Genomic DNA, 18,543 nt, shown 5'->3' with positions numbered 1-18,543 from the left:
TCCAGATAGCAGTAAGCTGGCTCTGAGAAATGGTGCTCTCAATATAATAATGATAGCTGTGCCTGAATCACTTGAACACAAGAATAACTTTTCTTCATACCTTAAAGGCTCATCCTAAATTGATTTTCATACCAATTAAAAATAACTTTACTAAAATTAGGGTCTTGGGTAGAGTTACCATGATAAATAGGTTACCTAGCTGCTGTAGCAAGGTTATGTCAGCTGCTTTCCATCCCTAAGTCCAACTATTTGTTCCAGGAATTTGGAGTACCAACTATGAGTTCTCCTTATGGAGAACATACAAACCAAACAGGACATGATTGCTGCCTTCAAATTACATTCAGATAAATACAACAGGTCCTAGCTTATACTTACCTCTGCTACCTTGGCCTGGATATTTTGGTTGAGGGTTCAAACTGAAAATAGCAGAATTGATGGATGTAGCATTAGGCCAGGAGGCCGATTTGGATATCTCACTTTGAGTGTTTGAATTTGTTTTTGACCTTCCCTCCCTCTCTTCCTTTCTGCCTGTTATCTAGATTTTCTCCTCTGTTGCTGAGGTGTCTATCAGCCATTGTGTAAAGTCAAGAACCTTAGGGTAAGAGGCGAAATTGTCCTCCAGGCTTGGGGGTGCAGACGCCTGCCTAGTGCTTGCCCTGTTCTCACATCAGTTCTTTGACTGGTTTCCATAGTTGATAATGTCTAGCTTCTTATTTGAGGGCTTCCCTTGTAGCTCAGTTGGTAAAGAATCTGCCTGCAGTGCAGGAGATCCGGGTTCGATCCCTGGGTTGGGAAGATCCCCTGGAGAGGGAAATGGCAACCCACTCCAGTATCCTTGCCTGGAAAATCTCATGGACAGAGGAGCCTGGTGGGCTGCAGTCCATGGGGTCACAAAAAGTCGGGCATGACTGGATGAAGAAAATTAAGTTTCAGACTTAATTATTTTAAGTTTTATATGCAGTTTTAAAATAAGATAGCTCTCTGTTTTGCTTTCGCGTAGAATTGAGGTGTGGTTTCCGGCATTAGTTGTTTTTTGTGTTGATTTTGGCTGCATCATGCAGCTTGTGGGATCTTAGTTCCCTAACCAGGTATTGAACCCAGGCCTTCAGCAGTGACAGTGCGGAGTCCCCACCACCAGACTGTCAGGGAATTCCCATTTGATCGATGTTTGACTTGTTAATTACGACTAATTGGTGGTTTTTGAAACCCATTGCTACTGCCTCTGCCAGCCTTCTTTGAACACTTAGCAGCATGGAACCCTACGAAATGGAGGAAATGTTGAGCTTACCCTGTCTTGAAGGGCTCTTCCTCGTCTCTTGTCCCTTCCCTCAAAAAAGAAATGTTATTTGGGATGCTGTGTTTTGTTCATGATTTCTTCCAACAATTTAGCATTGTCCGTGAGGTCTGGAAGAAAAGGAAATATGCCTGTGTTCAGTCTCACAGTTTGGGGACAGTATTGAAATCAATCGGCCAAACTGTATGGCGCTCACTGAGTGCCTCCCTTGGTGCTGTGAGGGATGTAAATGTGTAAAACAGTCTCTTGTCTTCAGGGAACCTGTGGTCTCTGGGGAGATAAGGTAATCATGAAGTTGCAGCTGATAAGACAGTTTGGTTTAGAAGACTAAGATCTTTTGTTTCCTGGAACTAATTTGGTCATAAAAACTGGAATAAGTCATTGTCTCCTCTGTGGAACTTCATTTTCTCATCTATTGTTGTTCAGTCGCCAAGTCGTGTCCAACTCTTTGTGACCCCATAGACTGCTTCATGCCAGGCTTCCCTGTCCTTCACTGTCTCCTGGAGCTTGCTCAAACTCACATCCATTGAGTCGGTGATGCTGTCCAACCATCTCATTCTCTGTTGCCCCCTTCTCTTCCTGCCCTCAATCTTTCAGTATCAAGGTCTTTTCCAATGAGTCAGCTCTTTGCATCAGGTGGCTAAAGTATTCAGCATCAATTGATGAATATTTAGGGTTTATTTCTTTTAGGATTAACTGCTTTGATCTTTTTGCTGTCTGAGGGACTCCCAAGAGCCTTTTCTAGCACCACAATTCAGAAGCATCTATAAAACAGGGTTAATAATCTATATCTTGCTTTCCTCACAATGTATTGTGAGGAGCAGGTTAGATGTTACTAAAACTACATTATAAAACCAGATAATACAGTTTATATATGAAGAACCCAACTTGTTTGTCAGAGTTAATAGGTAAATAGCAGAGTTTTCTATAGAAGAGGAGATCTCTTTGGGCTGGAGTGACCAGGAAGAGTGGTCTGGATCAGCCTTGGGTTGGGGGAAAGAATGCTGGAAGCATTTTAGACAGAGGCAGTGATGGAGCAAAGGACTGTGGGCAGAACTGTTAAGGGGAAACAGTGAGTGTTTTCCAACCACATAACTCAAGTCCATAGAGTTCAGCTTTAGTGGTTATTGACAGTTTTCAGAGGCACACCAGATCACACTCATCAGTTGTGCATGAGAAAATTCCTTTTGTTCCATATCCTTGTCAACACTTAGCATTATCTGTCTTTTTCATTTTTTGTTATTCTGGTTGGTGTGTAGTTACACAAGTGACTTGTAAGAACCACAGTATGAACTCTTAGCAGTACCGTAAAGGGGTAAAGTGATAGGGAAGTTCAGAGGAGGGAGGGATTGCTTCATTTGTGGTGCCTAGGGAACATTTTTGGAGAAGCGAGCATTTATACTGGGCCTTGTAGGACAAAGATAGTGACCGTGTATTATCCAGGACCATCTTAAGTTCTAATATTCCTTCTGGTTGTGCTTATAATATGAAACATCAGTGTTTCTGTGTTTGGACCAGATCTCCCAGATTACCCAGAAGCAGCACCCAGATACCTTTTCTCACGCGGTACTTCTCTCCTTTTCCCCTTTGTTTCCAGAAAGTATGGTCACAGGTGAATTAGGCTCTGGAGATGGAGAGGGGATACTGTATGCAATGGGAGCGACTTGAGCAGAAATGGAGATGTGTGACTACTCATAGATCAAGTGGCATCCATATTCCTGCTGTTGATCAGAGTGGGGAGGACATGTCCCATAATTTGGAGTGGGTGATACCCTCTCATAGTCTCCTAGAGCAGGTAGAAAAAGTAATAATATTCCTAAGCCAATTTGTACTTAAATTGATAGAAGGATTAGAATGAGCTCTTTGTCTATAATTTTATCGTTTCAAGGAAGCAGTTAATCCAGCAAACAGTCATACTTGAAGTATGTTGAAAAAGAGTTTGTTTTCTCTTAAAATATAGGGGGTAGGAAGGAGAGTGCGAAGACCTAAAGAGCTAGTCTCTCAGCACTCATCTGTTACTTGTATATTTGCTCAGGGAAAAATTGCCATTTCTTTGTCAGCTCTTATCCTGCATGGTGCACCTTAGCTGGGTGTTATTTTCTAAGGTTTTACCAAATCACTTTGAAGGCTGGTGTGAACATTGATCATGTCCTAGAGCCTTTATTCTTTGTTCTGTCAGCAGATATTAGGAAATGTATCATAAAATACCTGGTTTTGGTGAACAAGGTGGCCCTGCCTGCTTCCAGAGAAGCATGTTAAACATTAGTCAGCTCCTGATCCTGTATTAGGTTCTCTGGTATTTGTCAGGAGACACCGGGGATGTTAGAGTTGCCAGTGGGTCATTGACCTGGTCTATCAAGGAGATGTGTCAAATACTTGATTAAAAATCTGGCCTGGGTTCTAGACCTAACTCTGCCATTTATATTAACAACAGCTGCCATGATTTGGGTGCCCATTGTATTGAGACACCATATTAGTACCTTGTGTTCATACTAATAGAACTGATACTTACTGAAGGTTACTGTGTGCTGGGCCCTTTGTGTGTGTGTTACCTAGCTAATATAAATTTATATATAACTTCAGAGAATTCATGTATATAATATATTTACATATAAGATTTTAATATATTGTATATAATTTTTAGCTATAATATGTCTAAATATAAAAAAATCATTCTCATCTCAACTCTAGAAGTAGGTACTATTGTTCCTCATCATATAGATAAGAAACTGAGACATCAGTAGGTTAAGAAATAAGCCCCACAGCCACAGTGCTACTAAATGGAGTTGCCAGGATTTAAACCTAACCGAATCTTCTTCATTTTTAAATATGGAAAATTTCAAACATATGCAAAGTAGACAGAGTAGGTTAATGAAGCATGTTGTACCCATCATTCAGCTTCAGGAGTTATCTATTCATGGTCAGTATTATTTCATTTATGCCTTTATCTCTTTTCCTTATCCTGTGCTTTGAAATTTTACCATCATCATATTTTGTCCTTAAGTATTTCACAATGTATTCCTTTTTAAAAAAATTTTGAACTTTTTTTTATTGTGGTAAAAAATACATACAATATAAAAGTTACCACTTTAGCCATACAGTGCAGTGGCATTCTGTATGTTCATACCATTGTATAGCCATCACCACTCCAGATACTTATAAGTTCACTTTCCCCCCTTTATTTTATTTATATATCTTTGGCTGTACTGGGTGTTTATTACTGCACAGGCTTTTCTCTAGTTGCAAAGAGCGGGGGCTACTTTTTCCAGTTGCAGCACACGGGCTTCTCATTGTGGTGGCTTCTCTTGTTGCAGGGCATGGACTCTAGGGCACAGGCTCAATACTTGAGATGCATGGACTTAGTTGCCCTGCAGCATGTGGGATCTTCCCTAATCAGGGATCGAACTCCTATCTCCTGCATGGCAGGTGTATTCTCTACCACTGAGCCACCTGGGAAGCCCTCCCCACTTTATTTGTGGAAGGAACTGGATTGTTTTTCCTGTAGAAATTTTGCTCATTGCCTTATCTGTGGTGTGTTTAATATGTCTCTATACTCTGTATTTCCTGTTGATTTGTGGTTGTATCTGAAAGGTTGTTGTTGAATCACGCGAATACACCGGGATTCTTGGCCCCCGGAGGAGAATTCAATCTGGGGCCAGAGACGAGGCTTGATCGCTCAGAGCTTTTGTGTAATAAAGTTTTATTAAAGTATAAAGGAGATAGAGAAAGCTTCTGACATAGGCATCAGAAGGGGGCAGAAAGAGTACCCCCTTGCTAGTCTTCAGCTGGATGTTATATACTCACTAGCAGTCTGTTAATGAAAGAAAGGAATGTCTTATAATTCAGAATAGCACCAGGCCCCTCGCCCATAAGATGCATTTTGGGATAATCTTGGCACCAAACGGTTTATCTTGGGCCATAAAATAATTAACTTGAATCTTAAAGAAGGGCAGACCACCATACAAATAGTTTCATTTACATAGATTAGGGGAACAATATCTGAGTATAACATACTGGTTTGTCAAGTAGGTTTTGGGCCAAGAGGCGGAACCGACTTGGAGACCGAGTTTGGGGTAAAGGCGTAGTACATTAGCATAGCTTAAGACAAACATTTCCATAAGAAAAAGGCATTGGTTATCTCTAGGCTCAAGAATAGCTAACTTCAGGTGAAACCAGGTGTCATTATGGCAACACAGTATTTTAAGAGAAACCTCTCTTTAAATTTGTATAGAGAAGGAAAAAAATATTGCTAGTGTGTTTCCTCCTGCCGCTTAAGAGAGATAAAAATGTCTGACACTTGCAGGCTATTTCCTCCCATTTGGAGACCCCTGGCCTTCCTGCCTGTTACCCTCTCATATCTAGAGGGCAGTATCTCTTAGAATCCTCATAGCAGCCCTACAAAAATAGACTGAGAAAGGTTGGGTAATTTGCCCAAGGCCTCACAACAGCCTTGGATTTGAACAGACCTTCTTGTCTTAAAAGCTTCTGCTCTTTCCTTTTCACTGTTCACCCATTCTGTGACTTTGAGCAAATCATTTTCACTTCTCTGAGCCTTTAGTTTCTTTGTGTGCACTGAGGGCCCTTACAGGAGTAGCATTCTATGTTCCTATGACAATTTTAGTGCCCACCATTTGATGGCATGATACTGGATGCTGTGGGTGATATTCATATGAATAACCTTGTTTTCAAGGAGCACATAGTCAGCCAGAGACTGAGCACCATAACCTGTTTCAGACATAGAGCCAGTTTTGGCCATTGTGGGGCTATAGGATCATTAATACCCCTTAGGGTTCCTAATTAACTTCCCTGCACCCTGTCTTACCCTTTTCTAAGCCATGTTTGTCTCTGTTGTCAGGTGCGTTTTCCTAAAAAAAATTTTTTGTTGTGTTCTCCCTGCTCATAAATCCAGCTTGAGGGATCTGATAAATAAGAAACAAAGTTTTTCCAGCAATAAACCTTCCCTCCTCGGATTGAATTACTATTTCAAGGGCAGTTAGTCTTTTTTTCTTTTCTATTTGGCCAAGGTGTGTTATTGCTTTTATGGAAATAGAATCTGGAGATGATAGAATAATGATGGAGTGAAGCTTGGGGAATGCCATCCTGATTCAGAGGAGAGCATACATTGAGCATTATACTGTTTACTTCCAAGGACACCTGACTGTAATGGGGCAATAGTGCTGTTTTGCAAAGAAAAGGAACTTCTAGTTGTGGAGTCCAGAGAGGAAGAGTCTTAAAGGTATCCTCTTGAGATACTTTCATCTCATTGCTGAACCTTCATCTTACTGGCTAACCACATTTTAAAATGAATGTCATATATAGGAGTAGAGTCCAGCAGAGCAGTGTTTTGGGTCTGTAGTAATTTCGGTGGCAGGCAGATGGAACAGGAGTCCAGTTTGATATACAGCTAATATAGGTAGTAAAGTCAGATTTCAGGAGAAGTATAGTTTAGGGCTTTTGTATCACTGGAGTGTCTTGAATATAATAGCTACCCAGGCAAATTTGGTCTTGGAGTACAGAATGAAGCAGGGCAAAGGCTAATAGAGTTTTGGCAAGAGAACGTACTGGTCATAGCAAACACCCTCTTCCAACAACACAAGAGAAGACTCTGCACATGGACATCACCAGATGGTCAATACCGAAATCAGATTGATTATATTCTTTGCAGCCAAAGATGGAGAAGTTCTATACAGTCAGCAAAAATAAGACTGGGAGCTGACTGTGGCACAGACCATGAACTCCTTATTGCCGAATTCAGACTGAAATTGAAGAAAGTAGGGAAAACCACTAGACCATTCAGGTATGACCTAAATCAGATACCTTAGAATTATACAGTGGAAGTGAGAAATAGATTCCTGGGATTAGATCTGATAGAGTGCCTGAAGAACTATGGACGGAGGTTCCTGACCTTGTACAGGAGGCAGGGATCAAGACCATCCCTACGGAAAACAAATGTAAAAAGGAAAATGGTTGTCTGAGGAGGCCATACAAATATCTGTGAATAGAAGAGAGTTCAGTTCAGTAGCTCAGTCGTGTCTGACTCTTTGCGACTCCATGAATCACAGCACGCCAGGCTGTCCATCACCAACTCCCGGAGTTCACCCAGATTCACGTCCATCGAGTCAGTGATGCCATCCAGCCATCTCATCCTCTGTCTTCCCCGTCTCCTCCTGCCCCCAAGCCCTCCCAGCATCAGAGTCTTTTCCAATGAGTCAACTCTTCACATGAGGTGGCCAAAGTACCAGAGTTTCAGCTTTAGCATCATTCCTTCCAAAGAAATCCCAGGGCTGATCTCCTTCAGAATGGACTGGTTGGATCTCCTTGCAGTCCAAGGGACTCTCAAGAGTCTTCTCCAACACCACAGTTCAAAAGCATCAGTTCTTCGGTGCTCAGTTTTCTTCACAGTTCAACTCTCACATCCATACATGACCACAGGAAAAACCATAGCCTTGACTAGACGAACCTTTGTTGGCAAAGTAATGTCTCTGCTTTTGAATATACTGTCTAGGTTGGTCATAACTTTCCTTCCAAGGAGTAAGCCTCTTAATTTCATGGCTACAGTCACCATCTGCAGTGATTTTGGAGTCCCCAAAAATAAAAGTCTGTTGCTATTTCCATTGTTTCCCCATCTATTTGCCATGAAGTGATGGGACTGGATGCCATGATCTTTGTTTTCTGAATGTTGAGTTTTAAGCCAACTTTTTCACTCTTCTCTTCCACTTTCATCAAGTGGCTTTTTAGTTCTTCTTCACTTTCTGCCATAAGGGTGCTGTCATCTGCATATCTGAGGTTATTGGTATTTCTCCCGGCAATCTTGATTCCAGCTTGTGCTTCCTCCAGCCCAGCGTTTCTCATGATGTACTCTGCATATAAGTTGAATAAGCAGGGTGACCATATACAGCCTTGACGTACTCCTTTTCCTATTTGGAACCAGTCTGTTGTTCCATGTCCAGTTCTAACTTTTCTCAAGAGGCAGATCAGGTGGTCTGGTATTCCCATCTCTTTCAGAATTTTCCACAGTTTATTGTGATTCACACAGTCAAAGGCTTTGGCATAGTCAATAAAGCAAAATAGATGTTTTTTCTGGAACTCTCTTGCTTTTTCGATGATCCAGAGGATGTTGGCAATTTGATCTCTGGTTTCTCTGCCTTTTCTAAAACCAGCTTGAACATCAGGAAGTTCACGGTTTACATATTGCTGAAGTCTGGCTTGGAGAATTTTGAGCATTACTTTACTAGCGTGTGAGTTGAGTGCAATTGTGCGGTAGTTTGAGCATTCTTTGGCATTGCCTTTCTTTGGGATTGGAATGAAAACTGACCTTTTCCAGTCCTGTGGCCACTGCTGAGTTTTCCAAATGTGCTGGCATATTGAGTGCAGCACTTTCACAGCATCATCTTTCAGGATTTGAAAGAGCTCAACTGGAATTCCATCACCTCCACTAGCTTTGTTTGTAGTGATGCTTTCTAAGGCCCACTTGACTTCGCATTCCAGGATGTCTGGCTCTAGGTCAGTGATCACACCATCGTGATTATCTGGGTCATGAAGATCTTTTTTGTATAGTTCTTCTGTGTATTCTTGCCACCTCTTCTTAATATCTTCTGCTTCTGTTAGGTCTATACCATTTAGAGTATAGACCTAACAGAAAGGTCTATAACAGATGACAGAATGATTTCTGTCATCTGTTATAAAGATGGGTCCTTTATCGAGCCCATCTTTGCTTGAAATGTTCCCTTGGTATCTAATTTTCCTGAAGAGATCTCTAGTCTTTCCCATTCTATTGTTTTGCTCTATTTCTTTGCATTGATCGCTGATGAAGGCTTTCTTATCTCTTCTTGCTATTCTTTGGAACTCTGCCTTCAGATGCTTATATCTTTCCTTTTCTCCTTTGCTTTTCGCTTCTCTTCTTTTCACAGCTATTTGTAAGGCCTCCCCAGACAGCCATTTTGCTTTTTTGCATTTCTTTTCCATGGGGATGGTCTTGATCCCTGTCTCCTGTACAATGTCATGAACTTCATTCCATAGTTCATCAGGCACTCTATCAGATCTAGTCCCTTAAATCTATTTCTCACTTCCACTGTATAATCATAAGGGATTTGATTTAGGTCATACCTGAGTGGTTTTCCCTATTTTCTTCAATTTAAGTCTGAATTTGGTAATAAGGAGTTCATGATCTGAGCTACAATCAGCTCCTGGTCTTGTTTTTGCTGACTGTATAGAGCTTCTCCATCTTTGGCTGCAAAGAATATAATCAGTCTAATTTCGGTGTTGACCATCTGGTGATGTCCATGTGTAGAGTCTTCTCTTGTGTTGTTGGAAGAGGGTGTTTGTTATGACCAGTGCATTTTCTTGGCAAAACTCTATTAGTCTTTGCCCTGCTTCATTCCGTATTCCAAGGCCAAATTTGCCTGTTGCTCCAGGTGTTTCTTGACTTCCTACTTTTGCATTCCAGTCCCCTATAATGAAAAGGACATCTTTTTTGGGTGTTAGTTCTAAAAGGTCTTGTAGGTCTTCATAGAACCATTCAACTTCAGCTTCTTCAGCGTTACTGGTTGGGGCATAGACTTGGATTACTGTGATATTGAATGGTTTGCCTTGGAAACGAACAGAGATCATTCTGTCATTTTTGAGACTGCATCCAAGTACTGCATTTCGGACTCTCTTGTTATCCATGATGGCTACTCCATTTCTTCTGAGGGATTCCTGCCCACAGTAGTAGATATAATGGTCATCTGAGTTATAAATTCACCCATTCCAGTCCTCGCTGATTCCTAGAATGTCGACATTTACTCTTGCCATCTCTTGTTTGACCACTTCCAATTTGCCTTGATTCATGGACCTGACATTCCAGGTTCCTATGAATAGAAGAGAAGCGAAAGGCAAAGGAGAAAAGGGAAGCTATGCCTATCTGTATGCAGAGTTCCAAAGAATAGCAAGGAGAGATAAGAAAGCCTTCCTCAGTGATCCATGCAAAGAAATAGAGGAAAACAATAGAATGGGAAACTTTAGAGATCTCTTCAAGAAAATTAGAGATACCAAGGGAACATTTCATGCAAAGATGGGCTTGATAAAGGTCAGAAATGGTATAGACCTGACAGAAGCAGAAGATATTAAGAAGAGGTGGCAAGAATACACAGAAGAACTATACAAAAAAGATCTTCATGACCCAGATAATCATGATGGTGTGATCACCAACCTAGAGCCAGACATCCTGGAATGTGAAGTCAAGTGGGCCTTAGAAAGCATCATTATGAACAAAGCTAGTGGAGGTGATAGAATTCCAGTTGAGCTCTTTCAAATCCTGAAAGATGATGCTGTGAAAGTGCTGCACTCAAGATGCCAGCAAATTTGGAAAACTCAGCAGTGGCCACAGGACTGGAAAAGGTCAGTTTTCATTCCAATCCCAAAGAGAGGCAATGCCAAAGAATGCTCAAACTGCTGCACAATTGCTCTCGTCTCATACACTAGTAAAATAATTCTCGAAATTCTCCAAGCAGGCTTCAACAGTACGTGAACCGTGAACTTCCAGATGTTCAAGCTGTATTTAGAAAAGGCAGAGGAGCCAGAAATGAAATTGCCAACATCCGCTGGATCATCAAAAAAGCAAGAGAGTTCCAGAAAAAACATCTATTTTGCTTTATTGACTATACCAAAGCCTTTGACTGTGTGGATCACCACAAACTGTGGAAAATTCTGAAAGAGATGGGAATCCTAGACCACCTGACCTGCCTCTTGAGAAATCTGTATGCGGGTCAAGAAGCATCAGTTAGGACTGGACATGGAACAGACTGGTTCCTAATAGGGAAAGGAGTACGTCAAGACTGTATATTGTCACCCTGCTTATTTACTGATATGCAGAGTACATCATGAGAAACGCTGGGCTGGAGGAAGCACAAGCTGGAATCAAGATTGCTGGGAGAAATACCAATAACCTCAGATATGCAGATGACAGCACCCTTATGGCAGAAAGTGAAGAAGAACTAAAGAGCCACTTGATGAAAGTGGAAGAGAAGAGTGAAAAAGTTGGCTTAAAACTCAACATTCAGAAAACAAAGATCATGGCATCCAGTCCCATCACTTCATGGCAAATAGATGGGGAAACAATGGAAATAGCAACAGACTTTTATTTTTGGGGACTCCAAAATCACTGCAGATGGTGACTGCAGCCATGAAATTAAAATATGCTTGCTCCTTGGGAGAAAAGTTATGACCAACCTAGATAGCATATTAAAAAGCAGAGACACTACTTTGCCAGCAAAGGTCTGTCTAGTCAAGGCTATGGTTTTTCCAGTAGTCATGTATGGATGTGAGAGTTGGACTATAAAGAAAGTTGAGCACCGAAGAATTGATGCTTTTGAACTGTGGTGTTGAAGAAGACTCTTGAAATCAGTCCTGAATATTCATTGGAAGGACTGAAGTTTAAGCTGAAGCTCCAGTTCTTTGGCCACCTGATGCGAAGAACCGACTCATTTGAAAAGATCCTGATGCTAGGAAAGATTGAGGGCAGGAGGAGAAGGGGATGATAGAGGATGAGATGGTTGAATGACATCACCGACTCGGTGGACATGAGTTTGAGTAAACTCTGGGAGTTGGCGATGGACAGGGTGGCCTGGTATGCTGCAGTCCATGGGGTCACAAAGAGTCTGACACAACTGAGTGAGTGAACTGAACTGAATATATTTTTTAAGTCTTTAAAGAAAATACTTTGACACTAGATCAAGCCAGAGGAATATGTGTTAGTCACTCAGTCATGTCCAACTCTTTGGGACCCCATGGACTGTAGCCTGCCAGGCTCCTCTGTCCGTGGAATTCTCCAGGCAAAAATACTTAGAGGGGGTAGCCATTTCTTCTCCAGGGGATCTTTGCAACGCAGGGATTGAACTGTGGTTTCCTGCATTGCAAGTGGATTCTTTTCTGTCTGATCCACCAGGGGTGCCCAAGCCAGAGGAGAAGGCTCTGAAGTCATGAATTGTTAAAGCTCAGGATCTAAGTGATCTAGGACCCTCGATAGCTCCTTGCAAAAAAAGAGGACTCTTAAGTCCTTTCTGTTCTAGATCTTTTCAAAGGATCTTACCTTTTGGATCAGAGTTTGCAGACTGGCAGCATCTTAGACTGTGTCTAGCCTATAGTGTACGTACTTTGAGGTGGAACCCAGCCTAGGAGTATTAGGGCTTTCAGTGGAGATAATGTGTATGAGATCACAGGCCCTGGCATGTGACTGGTTTCTCCTGAAGAGGGAGTAGGACTTTTGAGGAAGTAGCAGGGGCTGGACCCAGATGCTGACCAGGAGCATTTTCCTGTTCACACGAGTGGTAAGAGTCCTCAGCTATTCTACAAGGCTTCACTCCCTGAGCCTTCCACCAGAGGCTCCTTATGTCATAATTGGCCAGATACCATTTTGGCAGAATGCTTGAGTTTACAGAATCATGTTCTTTGTTTCTGTCTCCCTCATTCCACATTCTGCTTCCTTACTGGCTGACTCTCTTAGGTAGAGAATATTAATTCTCAAGTTTGTCAAAGCCCACACCATTTCCTGTTGTTTCTTTGCTACCCAAGTGCAGTGCTGGTTGCCATTTGTCAGAAGGCTAGCACTTTTTTCTTTGAAACACTTGGTCAGCTGTACTTTTGCTACCTGCTTGGTCCCTCTGGGCCAACTCAGCCAATTCTCTAATTTTTAAGGAACTTCACCGAGTTACAGTCTTAGTCCATGGGACTAGGTGGATTATCTTCATTTTGCTAGTAACTTTTGGTCCCCCTGATGCCTAGAAAGTCTTGTCTCCTGGGTTCTTTTAGGATTTCACAAGGACAACGAACTAATCAAGGCCCAGTGAACCTTGTCCTTGTAAAATTGGCTTTTTTTTTTTTTTTTTTTGCATCTAACAACTCACAAGCTGGCATGAAATCTGTTGTCTCAAGGAAGAAACCACAACATCTAAATACAAAGCAACGCTGTTTTGCTTATGAATTAGTTCCTGCACCCGCCCCCCCCCCCCCCCCCCACACACACCGTGCTAGCTTCTATGAGAGCAGCTCCTATGTGTTGAAAGCAGGTGACTTTTTGAGTAAGTGCCTGTTCTTGCTGCCGGTTCCCTTTGGTTTCTTGTAATTACTGTAACATCATCGTCCAATATGTGGAGCACTATGGTAATTTCCATGACAACTGATCATGATTTCCCAGATAAAGGGAGGAAGCTAATAAGTGTTAGGAATTTGAAAAGGGTATTGGGCTAAGTTTTTATGATGCTAGTAGAATTTGGAGCTGGAAAGAACTTTGAGCAGCAACTGCCTAATTAAAACTTCTCCATTTATAGACAAAGAAACAGGTCTAGAGAAGTTAAACAACTTGCCTTAAGGGGTCCCTCGGTTGTGGAATATACTTGAGATCCTCAGTGTAGTGTTTCTTTGTGCCTCCTATTCTATATGGGTTCATCCCATTATATACCACTGGGCCATGAGCTCCATGAAGGGAGGATCCACACCTATCTTGTTAATTAATGTTTTCCCAGACTACGAGCAAAGCTAGTGGAGGTGATGGAATTCCAGTTGAGCTCTTTCAAATCCTGAAAGATGATGCTGTGAAAGTGCTGCACTCAATATGCCAGCACATTTGGAAAACTCAGCAGTGGCCACAGGACTGGAAAAGGTCAGTTTTCATTCCAATCACTAAGAAAAGCAATGCCAAAGAATGCTCAAACTACCTTACAATTGCACTCATCTCACACGCTAGTAAAGTAATGCTCAAAATTCTCCAAGCCAGACTTCAGCAATATGTGAACCGTGAACTTGCAGATGTTCAAGCTGGTTTTAGAAAAGGCAGAGGAACCAGAGATCAAATTGCCAACATCTGCTGGATCATCGAAAAAGCAAGAGAGTTTCAGAAAAACATCTATCTCTGTTTTATTGACTATGCCAAAGCCTTTGTGTGGATCACGATAAACTGTGGAAAATTCTTCAAGAGATGGGAATACCAGAGCACCTGACCTGCCTCTTGAGAAATCTGTATGCAGGTCAGGAAGCAAAGGTTAGAACTGGACATGGACCAACAGACTGGTTCCAAATAGGAAAAGGAGTATGTCAAGACTGTATATTGTCACCCTGCTTATTTAACTTCTATGCAGAGTACATCATGAGAAACGCTGGGCTGGAGGAAGCACAAGCTGGAATCAAGATTGCTGGGAGAAATATCAATAACCTCAGATATGCAGATGACAGCACCCTTACGGCAGAAAGTGTGAAGAACTAAAGAGCCTCTTGATGAAAGTGAAAGAGGAGAGTGAAAAAGTTGGCTTAAAGTTCAACATTCAGAAAACGAAGATCATGGCATCTGGTCCCATCACTTCATGGGAAATAGATAGGGAAACAGTGGCTGACTTTATTTTTGTGGGCTCCAAAATCACTGCAGATGGTGATTACAGCCGTGAAATTAAAAGACACTTACTCCTTGGAAGGAAAGTTATGACCAACCTAGAAAGCATATTAAAAAGCAGAGACATTACTTTGTCAACAAAGGTCTGTCTAGTCAAGGCTATGGTTTTTCCAGTGGTCATGTATGGATGTGAGAGTTGGACTGTAAAGAAAGCTGAGCACCGAAGAATATTGATGCTTTTGAACTGTGGTGTTGGAGAAGACTCTTGAGATTCTTTGGACTGCAAGGAGATCCAACCAGTCCATCCTAAAGGAGATCAGTCCTGGGTGTTCATTGGAAGGACTGAGGTTGAAGCTGAAACTCCAGTACTTTGGCCACCTGATGGAAAGAGCTGATTCATTTTAAAAGACCCTGATGCTGGGAAAGATTGAGGGCAAGAGGAGAAGGGAACGACAGAGGATGAGATGGTTGGATGGCATCACCGACTTGATGGACATGGGTTTGGGTGAACTCCGGGAGTTGGTGATGGACAGGGAGGCCTGGTGTGCTGCGGTTCATGGGCTCGCAAAGAGTCGAACACGACTGAGCGACTGAACTGAACTGAAGTACTTACCACAGGACCTAGGTATTTTTTAAGTGAATGAATGTACTGTGTTGGAGTTCTCAGACTGGGACGCATGAAATCACAGGATAAGTTTCGGTATGCTCAAATATTTTTTTGTAGTTGGATTAGTTTAAATATTATTACGTGTAGTTTAAAAGTTTATGTTGTTATGAAATGGATGATTGTTGTTGTTTAGTCGCTAAATAGTGTCCAACACTTTAGCGACCCCGTGGACTGTAGCCTGCTAGGCTCCTCTGTTTGTGGGATTTCCCAGGCAAGAATACTGGAGTGTGTTGCCATTTCTTTCTCCAGAGGATCTTCCTGATCCAGGGATTGAACCTGTGTCTCCTATATTGGCAAGCGGATTCTTGACCACTGAGCCACCAGGGAAGCCCTAAATGGATCATAAGTTAGCATAATTTTTTTAGATTAAGTGAGAAGTCATTAAATAAATTACAGGATTATAATAGGCCCTTTGACCTTCACCACAGAGGGTCTAATTTTGCTAGATCTTTGTTATTTTTAAGAGAAGATAGAAATCTAATTAGAAAGAAAGAGATCTGATTTTAAATGTTGGCAGTTAACTCTGTTTTTTTTGTTTTGTTTTTTTAACTTGTTTGGGTCAGAGAAAACAAATTCTTGGGCCTAAGCATCTTTTTGTGATCTACGAGATAAACAGGTCTGGGCAGGAACAAGTCTTTCCGTTCAGTTCAGTTGCGTCTGACTCTTTGTGACCCCATGGACTGCAGTACGCCATGCCTCCCTGTCCATCACCAACTCCTAGAGTTTACTCTTTGAACAGGGCTGAATGGATGATACTGTCAGGGATTGCTGCCATTCTGAGTCTGGCTTCTTGGCTTCAAACTGGTCATAGCTTGGAGTAGAAAGAATGAAGTTCAGACTATCAAGTTAGGTTGGGACAATTCCTACATGAAGCATCATGCTCTGTGGGTAACAGCTTCTGTAATATCTTAGCCCTTGGAGAGCATCATGTTTACTCCCCTTGTTTTTCTGATGAGACTAAAATCTGGAGAACGTAACACAGCTTTCTGCTAGGATCCTAAGCAGCAAGGCCCCCTCTTCAAACTGCAGACCTTTGTTTGGTGCTTCCTGCCTCATTCTCTGAGAGCATGGGCTTGGGGTTTCTCGCATACTTTGGGATCGTTGGTAGAGCTGGGTGAACACCCCTACTTAGTACAGTGCTATCCTAAGCAAAGGGAGGGTTGAGGTGGCAGTTAGTAATATGCTCAGCTGCATCGTGGTGCAGAGGGTCTGTTTCTGTCACTAGCATCATGTTGACCTTATTTTTTCTACCTGGAAAGAGAGGACAACTCAGCAACAAAGAGCCTCAATGCCAAGATAGATCTGTGCCTTCGCTGCCCCTTCTCTTCTTCCTCTTTTTCTTCCCTTCCAGCTCGTTCCTCCTTGAGCCCTACTTCACACTCTACTACCTCCCTCCTGCACCCGCTTTCTTTTTCTCCAACTGTTGGCCCTTCTCCATGGGAAGTTCTTATGATGCCACTGCAATAGGCAGAGCCAGGGATTGGACTTGTTTTTTAGGAGTTTTGGGAGGACTTGCTCTAAAGTAGGGCAACTAAATAAGGGAGATTATATGTATTTAAAGTACCCCCTCTTCTTCTTCACCTCCACTCCAGGTTGGAAAGGATTACATTTCAACTATGGGCTTGGCTACAAGGCTCATATAGTCTGGGGCCGCCTCACGCTGCCTTCTGTTAGCAGCACAGTGTTTTGACACCCACTGTTTCCCTGTACGCCTGTTCAGTAGAATGACTTTGTTTTGACTGTTGCTCTCAGTAGAAACTCTTCAGCTCCTTCTCCTCTTTGCCTGACAAATTCCTACTCATTTTTTCATACCAGTTCAAATGCTGCCTCCTCAGTGAAGCTTTGCCTGGTTACTCCATAAGCAGAGTTAATTTTGATCTTTTCTGTACTTTGCTTGTACTTCCATAGTTGTCCTTCGGTGCTGTGTGACCCCTGAATCCACTCTCATTCGTGAAATTGAGACCTTGTGGGCCAAGGGACAGTGTGCTATTTATCTCTGTTTCCTTTGTGTCTCTGAAGCAGGCCTGGCACAGATAGTACTTGCGGGATGAATGACAGAAATACGCGTGCACAGATTCCTGTGGTATAAGATTGAACGTTAAATGCTGTAGGTGCAATATGACAAAGTGCTCTGGCAGTTTATGGGAGTTCTTGAGAGAGAACTTCTGAGAGAAATCTTGGAAGCCTCTAGAAGCTGGTAGCATTTGACTATTTCTTTGAAGATTTAGAAGATCAGTTGGCAAAGATGGTGGGAAGAACATTCCAGATGGAGGACATGGTTAGAGGAAAACCAATGAGGAAGTGCAGAGGTCAGACCCCACTTATTAATTTACCCATGCCCAAAATTCCAGGCTAGCCTAAAAAGGAAACTCTCTTCTGCCCTCTTCTACCTTTTTTTTCTTTCTATTCTCCTTCCTTCCCTTCTCCCTCTCTCGAGATGCCCTTGTCTTTTACTTTTGGTTTCTTCTCAATCCTTTCCCTTTCATCTTTCCAATTGTCCAGTCTTTTGTTTTTTCAACTCTGTTACCTTTTTCTACCTACTTTCTTCTTTCTTGCCCTCTTCCCCAGGCAACCCAGTAAATCCAGACCTTTGGGTTGAGACCTGAATCAGCTACACAATGTTTAACTCCAAATAACACCTCCTCTTGTGAAGCTGAGAAGTAATCATGGCATAATTGTGTCTCATCTGTCTCTTATGTTTTATTGGCATTGATTTTTTTTTTTTTAACCTCCCACGATGCTGGGGGTGGTGTTATCATTTTACTTTTTTAGTAGTTGTCAGAGTGTCAGTTTTAATGAGGATTTCTGCAGACAGGCCTGCCCTTGAGTGGTATGAGCCTTCAGGCAAAGCTCAGGCTAGATGAGTCAGAAACGCTCATGGATCTGTTTATTCATGCATACAGGTGTCTGGGTCACACAGATACACACACGCTCCCTTCTATCCCTATAGGTTTATATGCTTTGCAACACATAAACACACAATTGAGTTACAAAGGTGCACATATTTCTTCTCTTCTGTCCATATCCATACTTACCTTCCCTTATACCTTGAGGTCATCTTACTTCCTCCTCCTGTCATGTACCCACACACTTGTCCTCCCATACCCTTGTCCCACTGTTTCCTGCCTAGATACCCAGAATTGTGTGTGCTGTGCAGATATCTGCAGACCTGTCTTACAGACACGACTCTGCCCTCTCCCTTATGTATCCACACAAATACTC

The 18,543-nt window shown here is 42.1% G+C and overlaps 1 protein-coding gene across 3 annotated transcripts in view; it reads left to right on the top strand.

The window, feature by feature from the left end:
• The window catches only part of RALY (RALY heterogeneous nuclear ribonucleoprotein), an 88,405-nt gene that overhangs the window by 6,963 nt on the left and 62,899 nt on the right, over positions 1–18,543 (top strand). The window lies entirely within an intron of this gene.

Source organism: Bubalus bubalis, chromosome 14 (assembly GCF_019923935.1).
Source record: "Bubalus bubalis isolate 160015118507 breed Murrah chromosome 14, NDDB_SH_1, whole genome shotgun sequence".
Lineage (NCBI taxonomy): Eukaryota > Metazoa > Chordata > Mammalia > Artiodactyla > Bovidae > Bubalus > Bubalus bubalis.
The sequence above is the reverse complement of the archived record's forward strand: the minus strand, read 5'-3'. Positions and strand labels throughout refer to the sequence as shown.